This window comes from Stomoxys calcitrans, chromosome 3, assembly GCF_963082655.1.
Source record: "Stomoxys calcitrans chromosome 3, idStoCalc2.1, whole genome shotgun sequence".
NCBI classification, from domain to species: domain Eukaryota; kingdom Metazoa; phylum Arthropoda; class Insecta; order Diptera; family Muscidae; genus Stomoxys; species Stomoxys calcitrans.
In genome coordinates, this window is record NC_081554.1 from 107396041 (window position 1) to 107421345 (window position 25305).

The 25305-nt window shown below is 36.6% G+C and overlaps 1 protein-coding gene and 1 long non-coding RNA gene across 8 annotated transcripts in view; one reads left to right on the forward strand and one right to left on the reverse strand.

The window, feature by feature from the left end:
- The window catches only part of LOC131995723 (uncharacterized), a 55634-nt gene extending 44930 nt beyond the window's left edge, over positions 1-10704 (forward strand). Inside the window, exons 3-4 of the long non-coding RNA XR_009397576.1 lie at positions 10087-10180; positions 10276-10704. This is a non-coding gene — a long non-coding RNA (uncharacterized LOC131995723). The remainder of the gene's footprint in view (positions 1-10086; positions 10181-10275) is intronic.
- The window catches only part of LOC106089892 (uncharacterized), a 289467-nt gene that overhangs the window by 83085 nt on the left and 181077 nt on the right, over positions 1-25305 (reverse strand). The gene's annotated exons all lie outside the window — the stretch shown is intronic.

Below are 25305 nucleotides of genomic sequence, written 5' to 3' on the forward strand. Positions count from 1 at the left end.
GATGGCAATACCAGAGTTCCGTCAATCAAAGATGAATCCTTACCTCCTCCAAAGCCAGCATCCGCAATTGGTTATTTATGGTTCCCAACCATATGAGTGGCGATAAAATGCCCCCTGTGGCGTGACTTGTACCACTTTCTCCCATATATTTATGTCATGAGACCCACAATTTATCCACCAGTTTTTGCTTACATTTTTACCGCAAACAAAATACTTTTATTATGAAGTTTTTTTTATTGTAACTAGGTGTAAATGGTTTAATTAAGAAAAGAAAATTTTCTATTAAATCTTAGAATTAGCTTGACGACTTTATTTTGGAAAATGCAGTGTATCATGGGATATTGTAGAACAAATGATTCAAAATTTTTACAATGTGCAGATGGACCCGCTCCTTAGAGACTGGATAAACCATCCCAGTGGCGGAATCATATATCGCTTCGAATATGTCGGTATATAAATATACCTCTCTCAGTAGTCAATCGACCATCAGTCAGAACTTCTCAAAATATGCATGCTATAACACATATTTTCGACTTATTTTCCCTTGAGCGAAAATGCTTTTACACCTACCCACACAACTTCTTAAAATTGATGTTTTAATGTGCATGCTTATCGGCTCCAAAATACGCGATACTCACTGCTCCTTCAATTCTAAAAATAGGGGAGTAAACATGCCTCAATTTTATCTCAAAATGATCCAATGCACATTAATTTCAATATTCTCTTCTACCTATCTTATAAAGGGTGATTTTTTTGAGGTTAGGATTTTCATGCATTAGTATTTGACGGATCACGTGGGATTTCAGACATGGTGTCAAAGAGAAAGATGCTCAGTATGCTTTGACATTTCATCATGAATAGACTGACTAACGAGCAACGCTTGCAAATCATTGAATTTTATTACCAAAATCAGTGTTCGGTTCGAAATGTGTTCAAATTTTGACAAATTTTGTTCAGCGATGAGGCTCATTTCTGGTTGAATGGCTACGTAAATAAGCAAAATTGCCGCATTTGGAGTGAAGAGCAACCAGAAGCCGTTCAAGAACTGCCCATGCATCCCGAAAAATGCACTGTTTGGTGTGGTTTGTACGCTGGTGGAATCATTGGACCGTATTTTTTCAAAGATGCTGTTGGACGCAACGTTACGGTGAATGAACACATTTCGAACCGAACACTGATTTTGGTAATAAAATTCAATGATTTGCAAGCGTTGCTCGTTAGTAAGTCTATTCATGATGAAATGTCAAAGCATACTGAGCATCTTTCTCTTTGACACCATGTCTGAAATCCCACGTGATCTGTCAAATACTAATGCATGAAAATCCTAACCTCAAAAAAATCACCCTTTATATAAAAATCAATTTGTGTTTGTTTGTAGGTTTGTTTGTTTGTATGTTTGTGTGTTCCTTATAGACTCAGAAACGGCTGAACCGATTTTCTTGAAATTTTCACAGATGGTGCATAATGATCCCGTGGTGAAAATAGGATACTAAATTTTTTGATATCTGGAGGGGGGCGGACCCTCCCCCTTACCCTAATTTTCAAAAACGCCAGATCTCGGAGGTGGGTGGTGCGTTTTAAATTTTGTGTGCTCTCATATAGTACCCTAAAAATAAAAGTTTGGTATCCAAATTTCGGATGGGATACCTAGGGGGGCCGACCCTCCCTAAAACCTACCAAACATATATTTAGACCAATCATGACAATATGGGACTCAAATGAAAGGTATTTAGGATAAGAAAACGTATTTGATATCCAATTGTCGGACCAAGTGTTAAGGGGACCATTCCAAACTCCAAAACACCCCTAAATCGGACATATTTACCGACCATGGCAATATGGGACTCAAATGAAAGGTATTTGCGAGTAGAATACGAATCTAATATCCAAATGTGGGACCACATTTCTGGGGGTCCACCCCTTCCCCAAAACACCCCCCAAACAGGACTTATTTAATCACCATGGGAATATGGGGCTTAAATAAAAGGTATTTGAGTGTTGATATCCAAATATGGGACCAAGTGTTTTGGGGGGCCGCCTCTCCCCAAAAACATCCCCCAAAGGGCAAACATTTACGACCATAGCAATATGGGGCATAAATGAAAGGTCTTTGGGAGTAAAGCACGAATCTGATATCAATATTCGGGAGAAGTGTCTATGGGACCACCCCACCCCCACAACACCACCCAAAAAGGAAGTATTTACTAACTATTACAATATGAGGCTCAAATAAGAGGGTTTTTAAGTAGAACACGAATCCAATATACATTTTCAACTCACTGAGTGGCCGCCCATCCCCCAAAACACCCCCCCCCCCCCCCCAAGCCGGTTATGTTTGCCGAATATGGAAATTTGGGAGTAGACCACGTATCTGATATCAACATTAGGGACCAACTCTCTAGGACGTCCCATCACTATAACAACGAACTTGCTCACCAAGTCAATTTGGGTGGAATTAAATATTTATAGTTTATAGGGCCAATACCCCAAACCGGACATACTTGCTGACTTTTGCAATAAGGAGTTTAAATGAGATTGGAAAATGAATTTGATATCCAATTTTGAGACTAATGGCAAAATGGAGTTAAAAAAAATCATATATATAGATATATGAGAATAGAACACGTTGCTGATATATTTTCCGGGCATAGTGTTTGGGGGACCAACCCAATCCCCAAAACACCCCTAAATCGGTCATATTTACCGACGATGTCAATGTGGAGCTAAAATGAAGGTGGTAGAACAAGAATTGAAGGGGGTAGAACATGAATTTATACCCACTTTCAGGGCCAATTTTCTGGGGGTCTACCCCTTTCCCAAAATAGCAGACAAACAGCAAATTTTACTGACCATCGCAATATGGGGCTCAAATAAAGGTATTTGGGAGTAGAATGCGAGTTTGATATTCAAATGTATGTATTTAGGGCATCACCTTTTCCATAAAACACCCCCCAAACTGTAAAACTTTTTCAACCATGCTCATATGTGGCTCATATGAAAGGTATTTGATATTAGAAAACGAATTTAATAACCTGTTTTAGGGCCAGGTGTTTGGGGGACGCCTCATCGTGTAAGCTCCCCTAAACCAATGGCAATATGGGGTTTAAATAAATGGTATTTGAAAGAAGAGCACGATGTTGATATTTTTCGGGGCCAAGTGTCTGGGGGACCCTTTCACCACCGAAAATACCCCTAAATCAGATATCATGAGATTATCGGGCTGAAATAAAGTATTTTAAGAATGGAGTACACCTTACATCCAAACTTAAATTCGTAGACCAATAAAGATCATATGGGATTCTGATAAAGGTACTTATATTGTTAAACTGTTAGTAAAACGATATATTGTACTATTTTCGTAGCATGGTACTTCACTTAAAGCTCTAATTAATTGTCAAAAATATATATTCCAAGGAAAATTTTGTTCCACATAAAGTATTGGTAAAGAAGGCCCAGCGGAGCGGGCCCGGGTCAGTTAGTATTCATATAAAAGCCACGCGTGATTTACTGATTGACTAATCACTGCCCAGCCTACAAGTCTTAAGCTAGAATTATGAAATTTTGCACGAATGGTGGACTTAGATCGTAGACGTGGAATAAGATTTGGCGATATTCGTTCGTTAAGGTACTAAATAGTACCAATATATTACGAAATGGTGCATGTTTGCGCAGTGTGAACGAAAAGTGCTGGGAGAATAATTTTGGGCTCAAATTTAAAAGCTCTTGAAAAATTGGATTCGTTAAAAAAATTTTCCAAAATAGTACTGGGAACAGAAGAGAAATAATACTTGTAATGCTGCATTGGGTACTATTTGGTACATTCTTTGTAAATTGAGTTACAGCTCTGAATTTTGAAATTTAAGTACACCATGGCAATCTTAATTGGATGATTAGAAGATTTTTAGGAAACTTTTACATTTAGCTACAAAATTATAAGGATGAAAAAGAGTAATGGAAAATAGTACTGGTAATGGGAGAAAACGTACGTTTATAACCGCAATTCGTAGCATTTGGTACTTTCTTTACAGATGGAGTTAGAGGTCTAAAATTTGGCATGTAGGTACAACTAAAAATCATATAATGGGTGACAAAATGATCTATTCACAACTCGAAAATTTTAGTAGCAAATTTGGTACTTTCTTTGAAGATTGAGCTGGAGGTCTGGAATTTGGTATGTAAGTAAAGTAGGCAAAATATGTATATGTACAAGTAGGCAAAATATGTTAGATGTTTAAATGATCTCTTTAAAATGTTAACATTTTGAGTATACTTTGCAAGTATTTTTAAGGAATATAAAATTAGTAAGCAAAAATATTTAAAGGATAAGCAATTTTTAACAATAATTAAGCGGCTTTTTAAAAAATAATAAGAAATCATAAGTTATGACAATTGAAATTTTTCATTCCCTGTAGGATATGTCCTGTGACAGGTAACTTTGAGCCAATTGACTACACATTTCCCATAGGGCCGTTCTAAATACTAAGCAGTTACCTCGAAAAAGAAATTTTAAGTCAGGAATTCCGTGCTACTTACAAAATCCCTAATTGTTTTTCATACCACGCCCCATAATTGGTTTATGTCCGGTATTGTGTCCTCACCCAAGTGCCGGTGTCTGTTAGCAGAGCAAGGAAATGCTCCAACGTTTCATTATTTGCCCGACATGCCCTACACATGCTTTCACTTGCCGCACCGATTTTGCACAAGTGAGCTCGTAGTCCTATGTGTCCTGCGTCGACCAGAAAGGCATCGAGATAACCAAGTTTATTGACGGCAGTCCTCTGGCCTCCACTGCCAAATCGTCTGCAAATTAATTCCCCCTTACTCCGCCAGGTCCTGGCACCTAAACGAGGCGGATCGTGATGGGTTACAGAATGTTCTATTCGTACATATTGGTATCAAAAAGTGCTAAATAGTACGAAATAGTTTATCTTCGCCTACAGCGAGCGGGGACAGCTAGTATTAAGCAACTCGATGCGACTTATCAGTCTTGACAAAAATACGATATGTCGTAACAAATCGTACCAAAAGTGGAAGAAAACTTACTAATTGTGGTGTAATTGGTACCTTGAAAGCATATATTGGGCGACTAGAAGACGTTTTTGAAAATCGTACATATAGGTACCTGAACGTTCAAAATAGAAGATTTTTTGAAATTCGTTCAATTAATTTCTAAAGGGTGATTTTTTTGAGGTTAGGATTTTCATGCATTAGTATTTGACAGATTACGTGGGATTTCAGACATGGTGTCAAAGAGAAAGATGCTCAGTATGCTTTGACATTTCATCATGAATAGACTTACTAACGAGCAACGCTTGCAAATCATTGAATTTTATTACCAAAATCAGTGTTCGGTTCGAAATGTGTTCAAATTTTGACAAATTTTGTTCAGCGATTAGGCTCATTTCTGGTTGAATGGCTACGTAAATAAGCAAAATTGCCGCATTTGGAGTGAAGAGCAACCAGAAGCCGTTCAAGAACTGCCCATGCATCCCGAAAAATGCACTGTTTGGTGTGGTTTGTACGCTGGTGGAATCATTGGACCGTATTTTTTCAAAGATGCTGTTGGACGCAACGTTACGGTGAATGAACACATTTCGAACCGAACACTGATTTTGGTAATAAAATTCAATGATTTGCAAGCGTTGCTCGTTAGTAAGTCTATTCATGATGAAATGTCAAAGCATACTGAGCATCTTTCTCTTTGACACCATGTCTGAAATCCCACGTGATCTGTCAAATACTAATGCATGAAAATCCTAACCTCAAAAAAATCACCCTTTACAACGTAGAAAATGGTACTCTTTTGCACATTGGGCTAAAGCTCTAAAATTTGAGATGCAGTTACAGCTTGACAGTATATTATGGGCAACTAGAAGATTTTTTAAATATTTACATTTAGGTACTAAAACGTACAAAATGGCACTTTCCTTATGTATTGAGCTGTGTAGGTGTTGAGTGACTAGAAGATATTTGTGATATTCGTATATTTATGTACTGAAACAAACAACATTGAATTTTTATGGAGCTAATCTCTGTAGATTTAGATAAAGAAACAAATAAACAAACAAACAATATAATTGCTATTTTCATTGATGTATTTCGTTACAACTAGAATCCCGGCGGTCCGCTCCGTCAAGGTATAGCTATATCGCAATTTTTAGAGCTTTAGATCCCGCTGTAAAGAAAGTACAAACCTTCTAGCCGCCCTATATTTAATGTCAAGGTGAATCCGATTTCAAATTTTGAATACTCTAGCTCAATTCGTAGAGAATACCATTTTGTAAGTCTTAGTACCTAAATGTAAGATTTTGAAAAAAATCTTCTGATCGTCCAAAATTTGTCGTCAAGATTAAGATGTATCTCAATTTTGAGAGCTTTATCTTACTCCGTCAAGAATTTACCATTTCGTACGTTTAAGTACTTAATGCTCGAACAAAAAAATATCTTCTACTCGCGCAACATATACTTTCAAGGTACAAATTGCACCACAATTAGAACGTTTTCTTCCACATGTGTTATTTTGGCCAAGACTGCGATAATGTTTGTCAAATTGCTTAATTCCAGCTCCCGTTCGCTGTAGGCAGAGAAGAGCTCTTGTGTATTTTTTTACACTCTCTGCTACAACAATGTACGATTTTTTTCCTCGTTGAACCTACATGCCAAATTTCAGACCCCTAGCTCCATCTGTAAATAAATAAGCAAATGGTACAAATTTTGGTACCAAAATATTAAAATTTTAAATAGATCATTTAATCACCCATCTCATTTTTCCTCGTTGTACCTACATGCCAAATTTCAGACCTGTAGCTACATCTATAAGGATAGTACCAAATGGTACCAATTTTGTTACCAAAATGTATGAATTTTGAACAGATCATTTAGTCAAACATCATATATTTCCTACATCATATTTTTCTACCTACATGCACAATTTGAGACCTCTAGCTCCATCTCTAAAGAAAGTACTAAATTGTTCCAAGTGCGGTACTAAACGTACGTTTTCTCCCATTACCAGTAAAATTTTTCTAATTTTTAATTTTCAACAGATGTATATTAACAAAGGTACTATTTCTCCCAGTTCCAGTACTATCTTGGAAAATGTTTGGAACCAAATCTTGTTTTCGAGACGTTCTTTAATTTCAGCCCAAAATCATAATTCTAAACCTATCCGTTCGTGCTGGGTAAAAACACAATTTCGTACTTTTTAATTATTTTAGGTACTAAACCTGAATTATACCAAATCCCGTCTTATTCTGTGCTTATGATCCAATACCAACATTTGTGCAAGATTTCATGATTCTACCAGTAGCCGTTTGGGCTGGACGACGATAGCGTCAGTCACGCTATTCTTTTATATATTTTGAAAATGATATAGAAAATGAAAATGAATAATAAAAAACAACAAACAAATAAAAATTTAAAAAAGTGTAGAAATCACTTTTAAAAATACTGTTTAATGAGAAATACATAAAAAATTGCGCCGAATTTTCTAAAATTACTTAAAAAACAAGTAAAAGCGTGCTAAGTTCGGCCGGGCCGAATCTTATATTCCCTCCACCATGGATCGCATTTGTCGAGTTCTTTTCCCGGCATCTCTTCTTAGGCAAAAAAGGATATAAGAAAAGATTTGATCTGCTATTAGAGCGATATCAAGATATGGTCCGGTTTGGACCACAATTAAATTATATGTTGGAGACCTGTGTAAAATGTCAGCCAATTCGAATAAGAATTGCGCCCTTTGAGAGCTCAAGAAGTAAAATAGAGAGATAGATTTATATGGGAGCTATATCGGACTATAGACCGATTCAGACCATAATAAACACGTATGAGAGAATCCGTCGTACAACATTTCAGGCAAATCAGATAATAATTGCGGCCTCTAGAGGCTCAAGAAGTCAACATCCCAGATCGGTTTATATGGCAGCTATATCAGGTTATTAACCGATTTGAACTTGGCACAGCTGTTGGGTATCATAACAAAATACTACGTGCAAAAATTCATTTAAATCTGATAAGAATTGCGCCTTCTAGAGGCTCAAGAAGTCAAGACCCAAGATCGGTTTATACGGCAGCTATATCAGGCTATGAACCGATTTGAACCATACTTGGCACAGTTGTTGGATACCATAACAAAACACGTCGTGCAAAATTTCATTCCAATCGGATAAGAATTGCGCCCTCTAAAGGCTCAAGAAGTCAAGACCCAAGATCGGTTTATATGACAGCTATATCAAAACACGGACCGATATGACCCATTTACAATACCAACCGACCTACACTTCTTATTAGTGTAATATTTGTGCAAAATTTCAAGCGGCTAACTTTACTCCTTCGGAAGATAGCGTGCTTTCGGCAGGCAGACGGACGGACGGACATGGCTAGATCGACATAAAATGTCGCGACGATCAAGAATATATACTCTATGGGGTCTCAGACAAATATTTCGAGTAGTAACAAACAGAATGGCGAAATTAGTATACCCCCATCCTATGGTGAAGGGTATAAAAATAAAACAGAAAAAATTGTCGGCCGCGGGAATCGGACCTGGGTTTGCGGTAGAAATGGAGTCGGATTGTATATGAGCAATTTTATCCTTGCCATATTGCATGCACCTACGTATGCCTGCAAACTGCAATGAAGGGGTATGTTGTCTACTACAATTTTGTTGTTAAGTTAAAGTAAACCTTTTGCCGTTCGTTACATTAATAGTGTGGTGGTTGAGTTGGTAGAGTATGCGCTTTGCATTTGGAGGGACCTGTGTTCAATCACGCTGACAGCAAAAAGTCAACTCATAAAAGATGTTGAAGCGGGTATGAAAATAGTAATACACTCCAAAAAGTGCAAAATATCTCAAATATAATTGCCTAAAAATAAAAAAATGGTTCTCTTTCTGTTTTTTGCCTTTTTAGGTCATACAAATATCCCATTTATCGCAGTGCTGCAAAAACAACTTCAAGAGCTGGCCTTATTTAATTGGTGCTGTTGCAGGCCAGTTCAAAACACTGTTTTTGTAGAACTCATAAATGGACTTATTGGACAGTTTATCGTCACTCCTATGGGTGACCACCATAAATGACCTGGTGCGGATGTTGACTGCTGAGGTATTTGAACCCGTCTGGTACGCAGACGATGTTAGAACAGCTGAAAGTGTGTTGCAGATGGCATGCGACTGGGCTATACCTAGTAGTCTCAATGTTAACCCAGAGAAGACTGAAATCTGCCTGTTCACGAGGAAGACGTAGGTGGGCCAATTTGACGCACCACGTTTACGATATCAGACAAGGTCAAATACTTGGGTGTGATGTAGGACAGGATACTGAATTGGAAGTGTCACATTCAGAAGAGTGCCAAGAAGGCTCACAGATGGTTACTATATAGACGGGCCGTAGGCTCAAAATGGGGCCGAATCCGAGGATAGCCCACTGGCTCTACAGGAGCGTGATTAGACCAAAACCAAAAAAATTACACATCGCCGAATACGAAGAAATGGAAAAACGACTTTATGCTTGGTTTTTGAATCAGCGGGAAAAGAAAAACCCAATGACGGGACACAATATTAAACAGATAGCAAATTTACTGCTAGTGATGGAGGGTTCACCAAATTTTAAAAAACGTTATGGGATAAGATTTTTAAATATAAGTGGCGTAATGCTTTCATCTAATGTTGAAGAAATCACTCCATTCATACACAAATTCCGGCAAAAATGATAGAAATAGGATTAGAACAATCACAAATATACAATCCAGATGAAACTGGATTATTTTTCCGTTGCCTACCAAATAAAACATTTGTAGCGGCATGTGAAAAAACTGCTCAAGAATTAAAAATTCAAAAAAGGCTTTCAATATTACTATGCTCAAATTCAAATGGCTCACATAAAATAAATAAATAGTTATAGGAAAGACAAAGAATCTTAGATGCTTCAAAGTTTTTGACAACACATTTTCTTATGACTACTCAAAAAACGCTTCTATGACTTCCCGGATCTTTAACGATTGGTTTTACAACAAATTCTTAAAGGAAGTATGTTAAAGCGACGAATATTTTGCTCCGTATATTTTAAATACTTTTTTTATTTCTTGTAGGTTATTCAGTTTGCTGAAGACAACAACTTGCCCCCGAAAGCTCTTTTGCTTTTGGACAACTGTACCGCCCATGCACAAATAGAAAAACTGCTAAGTGAGGATGGCCATATAGTAGCATATCTTTTACCACCTAACGTTACAACAGCTGTGTAACCAAAACCCCATTAAACTGACCAAACTTTTTTACAGAAATAAGTTGCCCCTAAAATTAATTTGTGAAGGTGAAGACATTGCTAAGCAGTTAAAAACCCATTCAATTCGAGATGCAATAATGTCGCTGCATCAAGCTTGGATTGAGGTGTCACAAACAGTGGTCCAAATTATTCAATTGTGATTGAAGTGATTACGACAGCGAGGATGATTTGCCACTAAGACAATTATATCCACAAAATCAGAATTACAATGAAGTTCTTGAAATTAACCAAAACTTATTGAATCAAATTAACGAAAAGAAATAAGTTTGGTGTAGATGAAATCGAAACGTGGAATGAAGACGTTTTTCCTGACAGATCTGTTAGTGATGAAGATGCTTCACAAAGTAGTGACACTAGTCTTATCTTAGAAACGCCAGTGGTTTCCAATGCAAAAGCATTAGAAAGCGCAAATACTTTCATTAAATAGCTCAAAAATTATGATTTATTATGTAGTAAGTAGAATTTTCGTCAATGAATTCAAGGTTGAATTGAACAAGTAAAAGATTGTTTGTGTTATACAAAAAATAATGTATCTTGATTTATTATGTTCTGCGAAAAAAGTCTTCCAGAAATGCTTCTATGACTTCATTGAGGAAAACACTATATATATATATGTATATATATATATATATATATATATATATATATATATATATATATATATATATATATATATATATATATATATATATATATATATATATATATATAAATATAAAGGAACGTAGCGAGCGTTTTATTTTCTGCAGTTCCACCAAAGAGCTCGCACAACGCTCTTACGGTAATTTTGCTTATTACCCTATCGGTAGTTGTGCTAACTACCATACCGGAGATCTATTAACCCCTTACCGGTAGTTGTACTAACTATCCTTCCGGCAGTTCGTGCTACATATTAAATATAAATACATACATATAAATACATATAAAATCTTCACATACCACTGAAGAATTCGGGAACCGAAGTTCGAGTCCCCCAGAATGATGACATAGGTAAGTCGAAATAAACGGAATGAAGTTAAATAAAATTCAAGCCCGGCCGGGATTCGATGCAACATCGAGAGCCGTTGACGTCGTCTAGCGTTCGAAGCCAACAGTACAACTTCCAACAGATACACAGAATCTGTACTTGCCATGGAAGTAGTGTAATTTGTGCAAACAGAAAATTTGTCATTACGCAAAACACATTCATTGGGAAAAGTACAACTGAAAGGCAGGGTTGTCGAGCGTGGTTAATGTTGTTATATGTATCATAGAGGCGTTTTCGCAATAAATTAGGTACAAGTACAACATGCTACCGTACGGCCCTTGAAGCCTTCACACATAATATGGCTGATGAGTAATTTTAACCAAATTACGAAACGCGTCCCACAGTAGTTGGTGTGTGTTGCAATCTCTGGATTTCTTTTTCCATTTGCGAAAGAAAATCTCCGATCATTGAGCTCGTCTCGAAAGAGAAACAAACAAAAACTAGAAAAATTTTTGTTAAATATTTGTCTTTCGGAACAAATTTAATAAAAAAAACTTCTTGCCAAGAAAATTAAGATTTTGCCTTAAAGAAACTTTTATAAAATTTTCTTTTAAATAATCATAAAAATGTAATCTTTGAAAAAAAAATACATTGCGATACGGCCTTAAAAAAAATCGCATTAATCGATTAACGACAAAAAATACCAAGAATAGAGCTGCCTTACAAAAATTCTCGCTGCAGTTTGGAAACAGGTATCGTAATGAAAATTGGATAAGCGTAAATGGACGGCTGAAACTAGTTAAAACAATTTTCCCGTCATGTTTTGAAGGAAAATAGGCTTGTCGAAAGTCGGCAATTTTTTATATCCCAAAAATCGGATTATGAAATTTCTCAAAATTCTTAGGAGTGAGATTGCTGGAATATTTTTAAATAAACAAATAAAAAGAACAATTTTTTTTTGGTTCTAGGGCCTTAGAAAATTATTTAAAAACATTTTTTCATCAAAATCGAACAACGGAATAGAGGGTCAGGCGTAATGGGTCATAATTTTGTCTTTAAAAATATTTATTGAAATTTGTCTATGGAAAAAATTTTAGGAAAATGTTATTTGGGACAAAAGAGCATAAACAAGTAAAAAGGCGATAAGTTCGGCCGGGCCGAACTTTAGATACCCACCACCTCATTAATATATGTAAACCACCTATCATCAAAATCTGGTGAAATTGATCTACATGGCAGCTATATCCAAATCTGGACCGATTTGGGCCAAGTTGCAGAAAAATGTCGAAGAGCGAAACACAACACACTGTACCGAATTTCGGCGCAATCGGACAATAAATGCGCCTTTTATGAGCCCAAAACATTCAAATCTGGCACGATCTGGACCAAATGGAAGAAAACGTCGAAGAGCCTAACACAACTCACTGTCTCAAATTTCGGCGATATCGGACAAAAAATGTGCCTTTTATGGCCCCAAAACCTAAAACCGAGAGATCGGTCTATATATGGCAGATATATCCAAATCTGGACCGATCTGAGCCAGATTGACGAACTCACTGTCCCAAATTTCAGCAAAATCGGATAATAAATGTGGCTTTTATGCGCCGAAGACCCTAAATCGCCCGATCGGTCTATATGGGGGCTATATCAAGATGTAGTCCGATATAGCCCATCTTCGAACTTAACCTGCTTATCTACAGAAAAAAGAATCTGTGCAAAGTTTCAGCTCAATATGTCTATTTTTAAAGACTGTAGCGTGATTTCAACAGACAGACGGACGGACATGTCTTGATCGCCTTAGATTTTTACGCTGATCAAGAATATATATACTTTATATTTTCGGAAATGGATGTTTCGATGAGTTGCAAACGGAATGACAAAATGAATATACCCCCGTCCTTCGGTGGTGGGTATAAAAAAGCTTTTAAAAATGTTTATGCAAAGTGTACACCCAGAAAACAGATTTGTTGCTTCAACCAATTTTTTTGCCATCCGAAACTTTGCTGTTGTGACAATCAACGGGCACTTATAATGCTTTAAAATTAATTTTATTAGTTTTGTCGGTGGCCGAGAGGAGATTTGGACTTATGATGTCATGTCTGGTACACTTTCACGCATCCTCTACCCTACCGACATCATCATCAATAAGCATTACTGTACAGTAATAAGTTTCCAAATTAAATTGAAATTTAAAAAAGTGTAGAAAAAATGTTCTGTACACTTTGCATAAACATTTTTGAAAGCTTTTTTATACCCACCACCGGAGGACGGGCGTATATTCATTTTGTCATTCCGTTTGCAACTCATCGAAACATCCATTTCCGAACCTATAAAGTACATATATTCTTGATCAGCGTAAAAATTTAAGGCGATCTAGACATGTCCGCCCGTCTGTCTGTTGAAATCACGCTACAGTCTTTAAAAATAGACATATTAAGCTGAAACTTTGCACAGATTCTTTTTTCTGTCGAAAAGCAGGTTAAGTTCGAAGATGGGCTATATCGGACTACATCTTGATATAGCCCCCATATAGACCGATCGGGCGATTTAGGGTCTTAGGCACATAAAAACCACATTTATTATCAGATTTTGCTGAAATTTGGGACAGTGAGTTCATCAATCTGGCTCAGATTGGTCCAGATTTGGATATATCTGCCATATATAGACCGATCTCTCGGTTTTAGGTTTTGGGGCCATAAAAGGCACATTTTTTTGTCCGATATCGCCGAAATTTGAGACAGTGAGTTGTGTTAGGCTCTTCGACGTTTTCTTCTATTTGGTCCAGATCGTGCCAGATTTGAATGTTTTGGGCTCATAAAAGGCGCATTTATTGTCCGATTGCGCCGAAATTCAGTACAGTGTGTTGTGTTTCGCTCTTCGACATTTTTCTGCAACTTGGCTCAAATCGATCCAGATTTGGATATAGCTGCCATGTAGATCAATATCTCGATTTAAAGTCTTGGTCCCATAAAAGGCGCATCTACAATATAATCCGATTTCACTGAAATTTGACACAGTGACTTATGTTAGGCTTTTCGACATCCGTGTTCAGATCGGTTTATTTTTAGATGTAGCTTCTAAAAAGACCAATATTTTTTTACACACAATTGAACGATGACTTGTACTTATTAGTATTTGATCCAAATCGGAATATATTTCGATATAACTGATATGGGACGTAAGGTATGCAATTTTCACCAGATTTTGATGAAAGGTGGCCGAAGGCCGAACTTAACGCCTTTTTACTTGTTTATGCTCTTTTGTCTCAAATAACATTTTCCTAAAATTTTTTCCATAGACAAATTTCAATAAATATTTTTAAAGACAAAATTATGACCCATTACGCCTGACCCTCTATTCCGTTGTTCGATTTTGATGAAAAAATGTTTTTAAATAATTTTCTAAGGCCCTAGAACAAAAAAAATATTTTCTTTTTATTTGTTTATTTAAAAATATTCCAGCAATCTCACTCCTAAGAATTTTGAGAAATTTCATCATCCGATTTTTGGGATATAAAAAATTGCCGACTTTCGACAAGCCTATTTTCCTTCAAAACATGACGGGAAAATTGTTTTAACTAGTTTCAGCCGTCCATTTACGCTTATCCAATTTTCATTACGATACCTGTTTCCTAACTGCAGCGAGAATTTTTGTAAGGCAGCTCTATTCTTGGTATTGTTTGTCGTTAATCGATTAATGCGATTTTTTTAAGGCCGTATCGCAATGTATTTTTTTTTCAAAGATTACATTTTTATGATTATTTAAAAGAAAATTTTATAAAAGTTTTTTTAAGGCAAAATCTTAATTTTCTTGGCAAGAAGTTCTTTTTATTAAAATTGTTCCGAAAGACAAATATTTAACAAAAATTTTTCTAGTTTTTGTTTGTTTCTCTTTCGAGACGAGCTCAATGATCGGAGATTTTCTTTCGCAAGTGGAAAAAGAAATTCAGAGATTGCAACACACACCAACTACTGTGGGACGCGTTTCGTAATTTGGTTAAAATTACTCATCAGCCATATTAGGTGTGAAGGCTTCAAGGGCCGTACGTTAGCATGTTGTACTTGTACCTAATTTATTGCGATAACGCCTCTATGATACATATAACCACATTAACCACGCTCGACAACCCTGCCTTTCAGTTGTACTTTTCCCAATGAATGTGTTTTGAGTAATGACAAATTTTCTGTTTGCACAAATTACACTACTTCCATGGTAAGTACAGATTCTGTGTATCTGTTGGAAGTTGTACTGATGGCTTCGAACGCTAGACGACGTCAACAGCTCTCGCTGTTGCTCCGAATCCCGGCCGGGCTTGAATTTTATTTTACTTTTTTTATTTTTTTATACAATATTATAGTAAATTCTTTTTAATTTATTTTTTTGTACCCTCCACCATACATATTTCGTCATTCCGTTTATTTCGACGTAGCTATTTCGTCATTCCGTTTGTAATACCTCAAAATATTCGCCTGAGATCCCATAAAATATATATTCTCTTTCATCATGACATTTTAAGTGGACCTAGCCATGTCCGCCCTTCTGTCTCTCGAAAACACGCAAACTTGCGAAGAAGTAATGTTAGGCGATTGAATATTTGCAAAAATACCTCTTACTAGTGTAGGACAGTTGAGATTGTAAATAGGCCAAATTGGTCCATATTTTGATATAGTTTCCAAAGGGTGCAATTCTTAACCGATTTGGCTGAAGTTTTTCACGTGGAAGTTGGGGTGACTTCCAATAAAGTGCCCAGTACGGTTCAAATCGGTTCATAACCTGATATATCTGCCATAAAAACCAATATCCCGTTTATACTTCTTGAGTTTCTAGTGGGCGCAGTTCTTATCCGATTTGGTGGAGTGTTTGCAATTAGCGTTTTGTTTTGACTTTCAATAGCTGTGCCAAGTATGGTATAAATCATCATATAAACGGATCTCCCGATTTGACTCGATTGAGCCTTTATACTGCGCAATTATTTTCTGGTTTGGCTAAAAATTTGCATACGTCGTTCTGGTATCACTTCCAACAACCAAGTATGCCAAGTATCGGTTCGTAACCTGATATAGCTGCCATATCTCTGGAGGGCGCAATTATTACTCGAATTGTCTGAATTTTCATTGGTATTTTTCAATGACTTCTAACAGCCACATCGGTCAACAACATTATAAAACTCATATATATATTTGGAAATATCATTCAAATAAATTGAGAAATGTGAGCCATGGTGGAGGGTGTATAAGATTCGGCCCAGCCAAACTAAGCACGCTTACACTTCTTATTTCCTGTTTCCATTCTAGATATTTCAGGTAGGTATTAAAACTCCGATTAATACTATTAAAACCACAAGCAACCATGGGTTTTGGCAGCTGATAAATATCTGACGTGGTTAAAGGTGCAAATCGAAATAAAACGCAAACAATTAACAAATTTATGAATATTTTTATTTTTGCTTCCTGACACGTCACTTATATGTTTTCGAATACTCAAATTTTTCTGTACAATGAAAAGAAAAGAAAATGACAATCCAATGCCTCCTCAATCTAACATATATTTTAAAACTCAAAAGCATTATATAAACTAACAAAGAAAATGAAAACTTAACCTACTATGTTAAAAAATAAATAATTTAAACGATTGAAAATAATAAATGTGGATACACCACAGTACCCCCTCCCTAGTGAAAACGAAATGTATACTCCAGGAGCAAATGATGCTTTTTTCCGGATCGTAATTTCATTCCTTGTGAATTACTTGAAGTATCCGGAACTTGAATTGGCTCTGATTCATTTAAGTGATAGGCGGGTTTGGGCCGGTCGATGGATATAACCTTTTCATTAAATTGTATGCTTCCCATGTCTTATTCCAGGAGTTGGTCTTATATTTTGCATATTATTATGAAATTCATCGATCCAATTATCTGAATATTTGGAGTTGACGTTATCAAATATCTCACCAGGAAGTCCGAGTGCAAACCCATCATATCCACAGGAAGAATTTCTACCCAATTCTGCGACTTGTATGACTTAATAGCTGCCTTCAAAATTTCCAAGAGGACTCTTGACGTGGCGGTTAACCTTTGCCTTCTGACTGGATATACAACATTTGGTCCAAACATGCAGGTCCTTAGATATTGATGGTCAAACAAAACGAATTTTAATCATGCTTGTTGTTGCTCGGATGCCTGGATGAGATATTCTATATAGTGATTCAAAAAGAGGGTTGCGAAAATGTTTGGTTATATATGGTCGTATTGCTTTTGTTGACACATCAAGAGATGTGGTAACTTTTAGTAATTGTTGTAATTCTGTGTCGGACTCTTGCGAACGAGCCAATTCGTTGTAATCCAAAGGTGATGGTAATGATACTGCATCCAATCGAGATAATGCGTCTGCAACTGTGTTATCTTTTCCGGAAATATGTCTTATGTCGACAGTATGCTGCCCTATGTAATAAAGGTGTCGCAGTTGCCGTGGGGATGCCTTCTCCGGTTTCTGTTTAAATGCATATATTAGGGGTTTGTGGTCTGTGCAAATAAAGAACTCTATTCCTTCCAAAAAATATTGGAAGTGTTTCAGTGCTAAGCATGCTGCGAGAAGTTATCTGTCATATGCACTATATTTCATTTGAGACAAGCTCAATTTATTTGAGAAAAATGCTATGGGTTTCGACTCACCGCTAATAAATTGTTGTAAAACTCCACCCATTCCTGTATCCGATGCATCAATCCACAAAGATGTCGGAGCTTTGAGTTTTGGATGAACAAGTAGAGCTGCATCAGCTAATGAGTTCTTGCATTCCATGAAAGCTTCAAGTAAGTCTTCTGCCCATTGGATCTTTGCGTTCGTTCCTTTTTTATTTCCAGAACAGATTGCATGAAGTTTTGACTGTTGATGTGCTGCATTAGGAATAAATCGTTTATAAAAATTTATCATTCCTAAAAACCTTCACAGCTCTTTTTCAGTTTCTGGAAACTTGTAGCCTTTGATTGCTTCTACGCGGGATGGCAGAGGTTTGATACCATCTGAATTGACTACATATCCTAAAAATTCGACTTCTGCAACTCCGAGCACCGATTTGGAATAATTAATAGTAACACCAAACTCTCAAAATCGCGAAAATAATTTCCTGAGATGTTCCAAATGCTCCTCTTTGTTGTTTGACGCAATGAGGATATCATCTATATAGGCGTAACAGAAATCCAAACCTTGTATGACCTGGTGTATGAAACGCTGAAAAGACTGAGCTGCATTAAAAAGTCCAAAGCTCATTCGAGGAAACTCAAATAACCCAAATGGAGTTATAATTGCAGTCTTAGGAATGTCAGATTCTTCTACTGGTATTTGATGATATGCTTTAACAAGGTCCACTTTACTAAATATTAGCTTACCGCTCAACATGTGCCTAAAATCGTGTATGTGAGGAACAGGATAGCGGTCGGGAGTGGTAACAGCATTTAACCGACGGTAGTCGCCACATAGACGCCACTCTCCATTTGACTTCGGGACTAAATGCAACGGACTTGCCCAGGAACTTTTCGAAGGACGACATATACCTTGTTGCAGCATCAAATCAAACTCACGCTTTTCAATTTTGAGCTTCTTAGGGCACAATCTTCGTGCTTTTGCATGAAGCGGTGGACCTTTTGTGTGGATAACATGCTTCACAGAATGCTTTACAGGTGAAATACGTTTGTCACTTTGCGTCAGTTCAGGAAATTGTAAAAAAAGCTTACAAAATTCTGAGTTTTTTGAAATTGATTTTACAGAATTTAAAGATCCAGAAAATAACGTTGCTTTACATTCTGATAATAGATAATAGGTCCAGGCTATTATCTATCAAACGATTGTTCTTAACATCAACCAATAATCCAAAATGGCTTAGAAAATCAGCGCCAATTATTGGTCTGTTAACACTGGCAACGATAAAATTCCAGGTAAATTTTCGGTTGAGGCCTAGAGTTAAGGTAAGAGTTTTTATACCAAATGTTTTAATAGGGGACTCATTAGCTGCTATTAATTCAAGACTTGGTGGGTTTTGGCGTTTTTCAGTTGAGGTAGCCGGGAACACAGATACATCAGCACCAGTATTGATGAGAAACTCATATTTTAGGTTTGTATCACGAACAAAAAGGCGACATATCTGTTGGCAGTCCTCATCCGTCACCGATGATGAGGAGCCTTTTAGTTTTCCGGAGAAAAATGGACACAAATGAGCAGGGCTGGACACATTTGTTAGCACGATCACCAAACTTATAATGATACCAACAAAAAGGTTTATCACGTGACTTGCTCTGTGACCTGCCTCTTGAACGGCTTCTTGATTGATTTGCGAGTGAATCGATCTTCTTGGTTATTTCTTCAATTTTGGCTTTTAAATCCTGAATTTCTGTCGACTCTGTCGGTTTTCTTGAGGATATAGCACTAATATCCCATTATTCCGCAGTATCAGAAATCTTATCGGCCATAACCGCCAAATTGCTTAAAGATTCACTGCTTACCGATAAAATTGCTTGAGTTTGATTTGGAAGTCGTTGCATCCAGAGAGATTTTAAAAATTCATCCGAAACCTCACCGGAGGCTAAACAGATCATCTCACGGAGTAATGTTGATGGTTTTTTATCGCCAAGTTCCATTTCACGCAACAAACGCTTCAACCGCTTCTCTTCCGAATCCATGAAACGCTCTTGGGCACTCTTCTTTAGCGTTTCATACATATTTGTTTCTGGTGGATTGAGAATAAGGTCGCTTACCTCCGAAAGAACGCTTGCGTCTATGGATCCAACAATTGTATGGAATTTGGTTGAATCGGATGTTATTCCAGATGTTATAAATTGGCTTTCGACCTGTTTGAAACATAATTCTGGATTGTTGCGCCAGAACGGTGGAATTTTCACTGAAACTCTTGAAACCTCCACTGAGCCTGTTGGTAGAGGGTCATCCATTATAGAGTTTGACGAAATATGAGCCAATGGTGAATTCATTCCAGGAATGATTTCTTCAAAATGATTATCTAGGGCTCTGCTGGCGTTTCCGGTTGGCGAATGAAACATTGTCTTATGTGCTTTAACGTGTAGCCGGGGTCACCAATTGACGTGGTTAAAGGTGCAAAACGAAATAAAACGCAAACAATTAACAAATTTATGAATATTTTTATTTTTGCTTCCTGGCACGTCACTTATATTTTTTCGAATAATCAAATTTTTCTGTACAATGAAAAGAAAAGAAAATGACAATCCAATGCCTACTCAATCTAACATATTTTTTAAAACTCAAAAATGTTATAAAAACTAACAAAGAAAATGAAAACTTAACCTACTTTGTTAAAAAATAAATAATTTAAACGATTGAAAATAATAAATGTGGATACACCACATATCCATTTAAATTAACTTATATTTTAATTATTTAAATTGTTTAATTATAGTATTTGAGATCTGCCTGTTCACAAGAAAGACGAAGGTTGGACAATTCGACGCACCACGTTTCCTCAATAAACGATTTTCTTATCTGACAAGGTCAAACACTTAGGAGTGCCCTAGGATAGGAAACTAAATTGAAATGGGGCTTTAATCCAAGGACAGTCCACTGGCTCTACGGGAGCCAGATTAGACTAAGATTTACTTACGCCTCAGCAGTTTGGTGAACTGCTATGGAGAAAAAGATCAACATAAGGACCAAACAACAAGTTCAGATAATGTGTTGTCTTGGCATATGCGGAGCTATGAGGACCACGCCCACTAGGGCAGTGGAGACTATTCCACTGGAGTGTGAGTCAACCACTGCAGTTATGAAACTTTAGGCGATGGGAGAAAGGATAGAGGATAGGATCAGGTCCTACCATCATGATATAATCGAGACGACGATAGGAAACCTCGAAGGAAGGGAAGAGGTTTCCGATCGGATACCTGAGAAGGCATTTGAGGTCGAGAGCGAGACAATGCCGCAAGAGCCACCGTTTTGGATTGACTGAACTCTAGAACTTAAGAACTGAGATCTGTTTTCGACTGCCTGTCCATAATGCAGAGATTCGGGCAATCACGGAATGCGTGAGCTAGTGTTGTGTTCATGTGAGGACGTCGATTGTGAACATCTTTACAGACAGTAAACTGGCCATCAGGGCAATAATAAACAAGACGGTAAGGTCACGAACAACCTTGGAGTGTAAGATTAATTCTTTGAGGACGGCACAATCCACATTGTTTTGGTGCCGGGTCATGGTGGAGTAAGGGGGAATGAAAGAATAGACGATTTGGCGGTGAAAGTCGGAGATCTGCCGTTAATTAACTTGGTTAACCCGAAGCCTATCGAGTCGACGCAGAGCGTGGTCGACGAACGTATGTAAAACTGCGTAACAGCGAAACGATCGATAGGGTGGCGAAAATCCGATTTGGAGATCCGGATCGTGAATAGGACTACGAGTTCACTCATGTAAAATCAGTGCGGCAAGCGACATGTAGGGAATAGACAAAAGTCAACATATTCGGAAAGCAAATTTACTAGAGAATATTCCAATTACAAGTATCCCAATTGAAGTAGTTTTGTGTATTTAGGGGCTCAAATTCAATAATTTTTGGTTATGCATTTTTCCTTGTTTAATGACAAAAATTAAAAACTGCATTTGTTCTCATAATTTCAGTTGTTTGCTTTAAAACGTATTTTCTTAAACCTGTAAAAGTTTAAGCTGCATCACCCCACATTTTTTTCAAAAGTGATGAAGATACCTCAATTTTTTTTTAGAAAATTGTGGTCGCTATTGGGAACTGACTCATCGGCGGTGATATTTAGCCATAAAGTCAGAGCGAATTTTGTACTGATTGCGAACACACTATTTATAGGCCGATCCCTACTTTTCAAAGCCTTCAAAATATGGTTGCTTTTGCGAATATCTTAGTTTTATAATGAAAGTTTCGGCGAATCAGCTTCAGTATTTTAATGAAAACTTTTCATTTACGCTCATTTTTGCTCTCAAGCTAGTTTTATGATTTCAACAGGTTATTGTTTGTGTCGGTCTATTGGTTTTAGTTGACTTTTATTTCCCTAAGATTTTACGAAAACAAACTGAAAACATTAAGCAACTATAATTGTTACATATTTCAAAAAATTATTTTCGACTACTTTATACGAGGAGCCGCTAATTTCTTTTTCGAACTTAATTAAAATCGATAGAAAATCCGTTTTTGACGCAAAAGGTGTAAGGTAAAAATTGCATCCAACTATTGTCGTATATACTTTTTATTTCCATCATGTCTTTATAAGTCCTAGGTTAGGTTAGGTTTAAGTGGCAATCTGCCATCAGACTCACTAAGACGTTTTCGTCCATTGTGATACCACAGGAACAGAAGAACGAAGATGCCTTTTAGTTCCTACCGTTGAACCATCCAGATCGCTTTAAAAAGCCCAACAACTTCCGAATGCTCACATCCGCTAAAACAGACAGATTCTCAAAGAAATGAGAACCTAAAGTGGAACTCCTACTGACTGCCAGAGCGGGACACACACAGAGAAAGTGTTATATTGTCTCTTCTTCTTCGATGTTGTCCCCACAGCTTCTGCAAAAGTCGTTAATGGCAGCCTTCAGACTGTCAGCATGTTTTCCGATTATTCAGTGACCTGTCATGGCAAAGACAATGACTGAGACGTCTGTTCTAGTCAGTGACAGCAAAGCGGTAGTCCTCCTCAAATCTAGATTAGGCCACACAGTTTTGGAATGCTCACAGCCACCTCTTTGTAACCATCGATCATTCGTTGTCCTTCGGGCCTGGTTCTGAAAACTTAGCTTACATTTCGCTAGAGCCACACCCACAGATTCCAGTTTCCCTGGAAATTGTAAGGTAGTTTCTAGTCTCGCAAACTCGTCCGCCTTACAATTTATAAATCCTAAAGTTTTCCTAATTTTTTTTAAATAAAATAAGAAAAGTTGGTAGAACTAAATATCCGAAACACGAAGAGATTTCTACGTTATTGCAGTTGTAAACTTTTTTCTATCTTTGCTCACTAATTGATGTCAAATGACCTAGCGGCAAACGTAAGTTGATTGCTCTCATAGATAAAAGTCTGCTGACTAATTATTCATTGGGGCATTCCCACTATTTATGATAAAATTTAAATAAAAGTGCTATGTTATCAAGGATTTATTTGTAGATTTGCAAATAAGTAATCGGGTATTTCAGTGTGAAACACGAACTAAATGCCCACCTTTTTGTAAACATGCAATTTGACTCTTCGAATTTCATTAAAGATTTTCGTACAAAACACAAAAGGAAGTCATTATTTGAAAAATCTTTTCATTGACAAAATATTTTTTGGAAGAAAATCAAAAATTCAAAATCAAACAAAAAAAAATATTTCATTTAAAGACATTTTTTAATTTAAATTTTTGTTAAATGCTTGTCTTTCGGAACGATTTTTTAAAAGACATTTTTGCCAAGAATACTTTGCTAAGATTTTTCCTAAAAGAAACTTTTAACAACTTTTCGTTTAAAATAATCATAAAAACAATATTTAAAAAAATACATTGCACTTCGGTCTTTAAAAGAATTGCATTAACCCATTAACGACGAAAAATACCAAGAATACAGCTGCCTTACAAAAATTCTAGCTCGAGTGAGGAAAGAGGTTTCGTAATGAAATTTGCTTGACGTAAAATGACAAATGAAACCAGTTACAACAATTTTTCCCCTCATGTTTTGGGGGAAAATTGGCTTGTCGAAAGTCGGCAATATCTTATATCACAAAAATCAGACGATAAAATTTCTCAAAATTCTTAGGAGTGAGATTTCTGGAAACCGTTTTAGTGTCTTTTCTTCTTCTTTTGACAACCAAAATCTGTCTTCTTTTGATCGCCAAAATCATTAAATCCAGCTTTCTTCGCTAAATAGTCATAAAATATTAAGATAATGATATTTTGTTGTAGTGGCACAGGAAATAAAAAGATTTTTTTATTAAAAAATTTCTACAATTCAAAATATTAAAAAAAATTGCTACGTCAATATAAATTCTCTAAATTATGAATATATAAAATTTCATCAGAATCGAGGACCAGGCGTAGTGGGCTAAAATTTTGTATTTAAAAATATTTATTGAAATTTGTCTATAGACAGATAGCATAATAAAAAGACTTGAAAAATTTTTATGCAAAGTCTAGTGTCGAAAAATGCTAAATTTTATTTAAATTTTGGTTTAAAAAAAATCTCGAAGTTAGATTGTCTTTAGAGAGTTTTTCGCTGAAAAAAACTTATTGATTTTTTTTAAATTTTGTCTTTAGAAAAAAAGTAAAAAGGCGTTAAGTTCGGCCGGGCCGAACTTTGGATACCCACCACCTCGGGTATATATGTAAACCAACTTTCGTCATAATAGCAGCCATAGGGGCTTTATCGAAATATGGTCCGATTTGGAACACATTTGAGTGATCTAATAAGTACAAGTCATTGTTCAATTTTGTAGTACAAAATATTGGTCTTTTTGGTAGCCATATCCAAATATAGACCGATCTGAACCATATACGACACGGATGTCGAAAAGTCTAACACAACCCATTGTCCCAAATTTCGGCGAAATCGGACAATAAATGCGCCTTTTATGTGCCGAAGACCTTAAATCGAGAGATCGGTCTATATGACAGCTATATCCAATTCTGGACCGATCTGAGCCAAATTGAAGAAGGATGTCGACTGGTCTAACACAACTCACTGTTTCAAGTTCTTCGCAAAATCGGATCACAAATGTGGCTTTAATGGGCCTAAGACCCCAATCGGCGGATGTGCAAAGTTTCAGCTCAATCTCTATTTTTGAAGAATGTAGCGCGATTTCAACAGACAGACGGACGGATATGGCTAGATTGTCTTAGATTTTTACGCTGATCACGAATATATATACTTTATAGGGTTGGAAATGGATATTTCGATGTATTGCAAACGGAATGGCAAAATGAATATACCCCCATCCTTCGGTGGGGGGTATAAAAATAATATCGAGGGGGTTCGACCGTGCTAAAGTTTTGTCATTAGAGAATGTTGCGCTGAAATTTTGTCTTTAGAAAAAAATCAATAAAATTTGTTTAGAA